This window comes from Camellia sinensis, chromosome 11, assembly GCF_055761805.1.
Source record: "Camellia sinensis isolate YWXY chromosome 11, ASM5576180v1, whole genome shotgun sequence".
Classification (NCBI taxonomy): Eukaryota; Viridiplantae; Streptophyta; class Magnoliopsida; order Ericales; family Theaceae; genus Camellia; species Camellia sinensis.
The window spans coordinates 119,340,852-119,347,818 of record NC_138971.1 but is presented as its reverse complement, the minus strand read 5'-3'; the positions used below and the strand labels follow the sequence as shown (position 1 = coordinate 119,347,818).

At 34.4% G+C, this 6,967-nt stretch overlaps 1 long non-coding RNA gene across 2 annotated transcripts; it reads left to right on the top strand.

Annotated features, from left to right (window-relative positions):
- The first annotated feature begins 609 nt into the window (after positions 1 to 609).
- On the top strand, positions 610 to 3,689 carry LOC114316625 (uncharacterized). Of its 2 annotated transcripts, XR_014345347.1 has the most exons (4): positions 610 to 1,016; positions 2,325 to 2,432; positions 3,304 to 3,407; positions 3,504 to 3,689. It is a non-coding gene; the product is annotated as an uncharacterized LOC114316625 (long non-coding RNA). The 2 variants fall into 2 exon arrangements; XR_014345348.1 differs by lacking the exon at positions 3,304 to 3,407.
- The last annotated feature ends 3,278 nt before the right edge of the window (positions 3,690 to 6,967 follow it).

The following is a 6,967-nucleotide window of genomic DNA, read 5'->3' as shown; positions in this document are numbered from 1 at the left end:
TTTATAAATATTGCAATTTGAAATGGGGAGAAATGCAAATCACTACAACAAAATGCACATTTGGAGACAAAAATTGGCGACTAAAAAAATTTAGTCACCAAAAGTTGGGGAATTGGCGACTAATAATTTTTTTAGTCGGCAAAAGTAAAATATTTAGCTACTAATTTTTTTTAGTTGGAGTATATTGATTATTGGCAACTAAAAAAAAATAGTCACTAAAAATTCCAGAATTGGCGACAAAAAAAAAATTTAGTCGCCATACATTGAGTTTTGGCTACTAAAACCATTTAGTCGCCGAATGGAAAATAAAAAATTAGTTTTTATCTTTGGTGGCCAAAAACTTAGTTTCAGCAACAAAAAAATTTTTTAGTCACCATATATTGAATTTTTTGGCTACTAAAATTATTTCGTCACCGAATGGAAATATAAAAAATTATTTTCAATGACCAAAAACTATTTTAGTCGCCAAAAACCAAAAATTTTTGGAGCCAAACATTTCAAATTTTGGAGGGATTTTATTAAATGAATTAGCGACTAAAAATATTCAGTCGGTAATGGTGTAATATATATATATATATATAGTTCCCAGGCAACAGACCAACACCTCTGTCTCTCTCTCTTCAGCGTTTCTCTCTACCTCTCCCTCTCTCTCTCCCTCTGCCTCTCCGCTGCTCTTCTCTGCTCCCTCTCTCACCGCCGCTCCACCAGCCATGCCTCCACCGCTCCTCCTCACGGAAGCCGACAATTGGAGCACCAATTGCGAGCTCTCTCTCTCTCTCTCTCTCTCTCTCTCTGTGCAGTTCGCATATTGACCCAAAATCTAGGTTAGTGATTAGGTCTTCTTCTACACCATTTTTCTGGGTATCAATAGAACCATCACTGTTTTTCTTCATTGAAATCGTTTCTTGTATATAATCCAGAAAATGAGTGTAGATCTGGTCGCCTCGAATACCCATGGGAATCTCGATGAGCAGATTGCACAGCTCATGCAGTACAAACCGTTGTCCGAGCCTGAGGTACCTCTCTCTCTCTCTCTCTCTCTCTCTCTCCCTCTCAAAGTCTCCATTTTGAAAGCTCTCTCTTTCTTTCCACTTTCCAAGAAAATTTCCAGAATCATCCTCACACCCCTCTCTGTTTCTTCCTCTTCCAGTTTTCTTTGTGTGTATATATATATATCTATATATATAAATCAAAACCCATTAAAATCTAATGGCTCGTTGCCCCCCATGAATTGTTGGTTTGGGAAGTTGTTATGGCTTTTCAATTTGTTTGTTTGTTTTTTTTTTCTTTTTTTTTCTTGCCTTCAAACTTTTTGATAAATGTCTCTTAGGTTTCTCTAAAATCTAATCTACTTACCTTAGCAGTGCTTGTGTCCTTGCATTGAATTGTTATGGTAATGTGGCTCAAGTTGAGGGTTAGGATTAAATGTTTTACTAAACTAGACTATTTTTTGAATGGTCATTACTCTGGTATGCCTTCTCATTTCTGCTCCATATAATTATTTTGTACTTGGTTTGAGAATAAAATGAGAAAAGTTGAATGATGGCCTTTTGCCAATTGTTGGAAGGTCAAGTTAAACTTGACAGCATAGGTTATGTGTTGGTGAAGGAGGGTAGTGCAGAAACTTCCGTTGAAGGTGTATTTGCAGCTAGAGATGTACAGGAAACTATTTCAAAACTTGATTAATTTTTGCTTCTTTTGTATGTTTTATGAAACTCTCCATCTGCTTCTATTCTATGTTTTATGAAACTCTCCAGGTTCATTATGTGTCACTCACTCTACTTTTTATGCACTTCAAAATGGATGCGGTTACCAATTTTGGTAATGACACTCCATCAGTACAAATGTAGAACAAGTTAGTTTTGCCTGCTGTAGGGACACTTGCCCAATTCATATATTTGATTGAAAAGATGAATAAAATCCCAGTTTGATAAGAATTTTCATGATATTCTTTGGGTTTTGTAATGTAACTAGTTACTCTAAAAGCTTAACCTATTCGGAAATAAGCCCAACACATTTTTAAGCTGTCACACCCCTCCCTTTATTTGTGACCCCCTATCCAACATGAAGATACAAATTAACACAAGCTAAACTGACACACTGACAAACATATTATAAGGTACAAACAAATACAATGATATTTGAACGTGTGATGTCTAGAACTAAAGCTCTAGTAACATGTTAAGCTACCAGTTGCCTCAAAAGTTTAATCTGTTAGGGCATGGACTCGACATATACATCAAGCTCTTACATATTTGTATTTGTCATTGAACTTGTAATTATTTGAGACTATTTTGTATTTCAGTTTCTTGATCTTTGTATAGGACCATGAATGGAGGCAAGCCGTAATTGCAGCTGGTTCAGGATGCATTGTTGCTTTATCAATTGAGTGATATCTTACCAGCAACAATCTCCTCGTTGAATTTCACCAGGTATTCTCAATTTTGATTGTGTTCTATTTGATATGTTCTTCTCTCTTGGATATAATACCTGATAATGTGTTGTGTTATCTAATAGCAAGCTAATTTGTAGCTCATTAATTGGATTAATATCATACAAACCACTTTGATATTACACCTATTGTCTTCCATCCTAGAAAAACTGGACATGAGCACTGCTTAATCTGTGAAACTGGTGAAGTTCCTATGCCTACAACTGCTGGCCATTCCAACGCAACCCATAGTGCTTGATACTCAACTTGGGTGCCCAGTGCCCATTGTGCAAAACATGACTAGGCCACTCAGATGATTTATTCACCATCTTGAACAAAAATGGTCATAGTGGTCATCATTCTGTTGGTTTTCTATGCCTTTCAGCTTGAGCTCTACAATAGTGAGAAGGATTTTGGCACACAGAAGAATTCAAATTAGGCATTGCAACTGAAACTATTCCCCAGTGCATAGCCCCCTTTTTTCTTTTCTTTTTTTCTTGATCTCCCTAAATTAAACTTGATAACACATTTTGCATATGTGTTGGCTGCATAGAGACTAGCAAAAGCTGAGGTTTACTTGTTTTTAGGCACACAAATGCTCTCCAGTTTTTATGTGTACATATATTCTGAAGAAAATGTCATGCATATTCCTTAGCTTAAATTTGGTCATTCTTAGTGTGGAACATTTGAGGAAAATCATAACTATAGGTTCATTTGAGCTGTAGAAGACCAAGTTCTTATTCCAGTTAATCACTTTCACTAGAAAGTGGGTATTAATTTTTGAAATATTATTTTAGTGAATGCCATATTATAAAGTGGGTGAAAAATTAAATTTTATGTAAATCTCACTATTTTGTGAATTTTTTTAATAGCCTAAGACTGAAGAGGTTAAGAAGGAACTCACATACAAACATGTACAAGACGATTTTGACATCTCTATCTTTTGGATGTTATTTGCTTGTGAAGACCCATAAGGGTAATGCAAAGATTTTGCATTATATAATTTCCTTATATAATTTCAAATATGCCAATGTTATTCGGTCAATACTAATGATTAATTTTTTTTTTACAGATATTTTTGGCATGGAATTGTAGATATTCCCTTTTTGTCTACGGAGGACATGGTTTTTGTACTACTTTTTATTCTGTATGAAATTATTATTTTCAGTTGGAATATACTTGGTTTGTATAAAATTTGACATTAAAAGTTATTCTCTTTTTTGGATGGTTGTAAGTGAAATACGTGTTGTGGAATGGGTGATAATATGTATGTATTGGTTTGTTTGTATACCTATTACAGGTTGCGTAGGATACATACAGGTTGTGGACAAATTAATTAAAATAAAAATATATATATAACGATATTTTTGGCGACTAAACAATTGGTAGGCAAAAATGGAGTTAAATATTTTTAGCGACTAAATAGTTAGTAGCTAAAAAAAGAATTAAATGGAAACAAACCTTTTGGTGACTAAACATTTAGTAGCCATTTTAAAAAAAGACTTTAGGCGACTAATGATTTAGTAGCCAAAATAAAATAAAATTAAGTTTTGGTGACAAAAATTTTAGTAGCTGAAAATGTGATGTTAAATTTAATTGTAAGCTTTTGGCGACTAAAAAATTAGTCGCCAATTTAGCCTTTCAGCGAGTAAAGTCTTTTTTGTCGCCAATGCCTTTACTTTTGGCAACTACTTGTTTAGTCGCCAATACCTTCGCTAACCGTTTTTCCGCGACAAAGTTGGCGACCAAACTGTTTAGTCGGAAAACCTTTTGGCGACTAAAAATATGACTTTTGGCGACCAAACTATTAGATACACAATTTTCCAGATTAAAATATTGAAATATGAGATGGAAGGAGCAACAACAAGTGAACAATTCAGACAAATAAAAAAAAAATGGTTGGACTTGATTGATTAAATGACCACCCTCAAGCCACAAATAAAATAATTTAAAAAAGTGGCTTGGCTCAATTGATTAAATGACCACCGTCAAGCCCTGTGATAATTTTCTTTCAAAATTTTTTGATAATTCTCTCACAAAATGGTCCACAAATAAGAATTTTGTACAGAATTTACATACAAAACAATGTAACTCTTTATGAACCTTTCATCAAAAACTAAAAACATCAATTAGTGTGACTTATAATTTGAAGACGGCCACTATCGCATCATTCTTATTGAATTTTTTGTATAAAATTTGTATTTATAAATTATAAATCATTTTCTTTCCTTCCACTAGCTAGCTTTTTCTTTGGTCATAGTAAAGATGTATTACATCTATTAAAGGAGCTTATAAAAACATTAATATGGCAATTGGGTACGCTAAAACTTAATTAAACAGTTAGCTTTTATTCTTGGCAATCCTGTTTGACAAAACTCCTTTCAGTTGTAATTGTATTCGATCTTTTATTTCAGTAAGGCTATGAGTTTTAGATAAAAATCCAACCTGAATTGTGCCTATTCAGAGGATGTTTCAAAAATTAATTCTTTCATGTTTGCCACTTCGCTGTCGAGCATCGAGCTGCCTAGTTAGCTCACGGGGGTCAAGGGGGCAGCGCCCCTTGGCGGGTCCGGGGCAGCGCCTAGGTGAGATCGAGGGGCAGCGCCCCCAAAGCCAGAAGCAAAATTGCAGTCGAAGTTGCTTGTCCGCTCAAGCGCAGAATCTTTGGTTCTAGAAGTTTGAACTATCTGCAAAAGTACTGGAAGTTGTGTTTTTGTGCTCAAGTGGAACTTCCTGTGCTCGAGCGGCCATTCTTGCGCTCAAGCGAAGATCCTGGATCTATTTTCTATAAATATGTATTTCAGTCTGATTTTAGGGTTACAGCTTCCAAATCTTCTTTGAGGGTTCTAGGGTTTTTTCTGGAGCTATTTTGCTAGTTTTCTTTGATGTTTGATTAAGTATTCAACTCATGGTTTAAGAAGTGTACATCAAAGGATTGTTTGTTTATTCTATACAAAAGAGAGTGTTCTCCTTCAATGGATTCTTGGGAATTCGGGCCTGAAGCTTTGGTGGATTCCAGAGTGGCTCATCGTCGTGATTCAACATCGGCGTTGTGGATTCAACGTTAGGCAAGACAATTCCGAAGTGAAGACGAGGCTGGAAGAGGCATATAGGGGTCAGTTCAATTCGGGTGTGGATTCACTGGGTAATTGAGAGTACACTTATGTAATTCTTTTATGTCTTCTTAGTGGATTGTTTTGTGACTTTTGCCTGTGATTTTTTTTATCACAATTGGAGGCGCTCCAATTTTGCTTTTTCCACGTTAAATCATTGTGTTGATTTGTCTTTGATTGTTTGATTAGGATTGCTATTTACTCATTAAAATTGATACATAATCACAAATCAATATCTACGGGATTTCTAGATTTTTCATAAACAATGTAAATGGGGAAACTACATACACAATCATAGCATCATCATGCATCTGGTAAAGGCAATGTCTCTTTCTCAAAATTTTCTGTGAATTAATTTGTATGATTTAAGGAGACCTTAGCCTTGACCTTGGCCTTGAATTAATTATACAATCTGAGGGGGGGAGGGAATTACCAAACTCATTTTTGGGATTACATTAATAATTTTAAAGAAAAAGAAAAAAGAGTTTGTATAATTAGATACACAGTTTTGCTGATTAAAGATTGAAATCTGAGATGTAAAGAAATAATAACAAGAGAACAATTCAGACAAAATCCAAAGATAATTTCTTTCAAACATTAAAAGACGAAGATGAAATTGAATTTCTTTTTTTGAAATGCATTTTTCTTCGGTGCTTGGAAAACCCTTTCAGAACGCTTCTGGAAGATTTTTTTTTCATCTTTGTTGTATTCTCTGCGCCCGAACAGCAGGAGGGGTTGAGGTGGGGCGAATGATCTGAATTTTTATTATCCATAAATTATACTAGTAGTAGTACCTAATTTAATATTAAAAAAGAATTAATATATCATTTTTTTTAAATTTTATTAATATATAATCCTTCCGACTATATTAGAATTTCGTGTCTAGGTCTCGTCCATTGGCTAGTTCAAGGTTGTGCATGCTTGATTTTAAGCATTTGTCAACTAGCTTTATGTTTAAAGGGAGATTTATAGCTAGGTCCTATTTTAGTACATAATGGTACATTAAGTCCTACTTAAAAAACTTTTTACCTATAAGTCCCATAACAAGTTTAAATGATGAAACTACCCTTATCAAATCAAAAACATAAAATACAATCACAACTTTTTCATTCTTCACAGTTCATTCGCACCATTTCACATCCCTCACAGATTTCATTATCACCTTCATCAATTTCGCCTCACATTGCATCTTACTTCATCAATCTCGGCTCAGATTCCAGAACAACAAACTAGATCATCAAACATTCTCAGATTCGAACAACCAAAATGGTGAAAACTAGTAAGATTCAAATACCTTAAACCCTAGTTTCAACGAAATCTTCCATTTTCAAAACTTTTGTTTTTAGTTTCCATTTCAGTTTGAATGTCGAGTTCCAAATTGGTGAAAACAAGTAAGATTCAAACATCTTAAACTCTAGTTTCT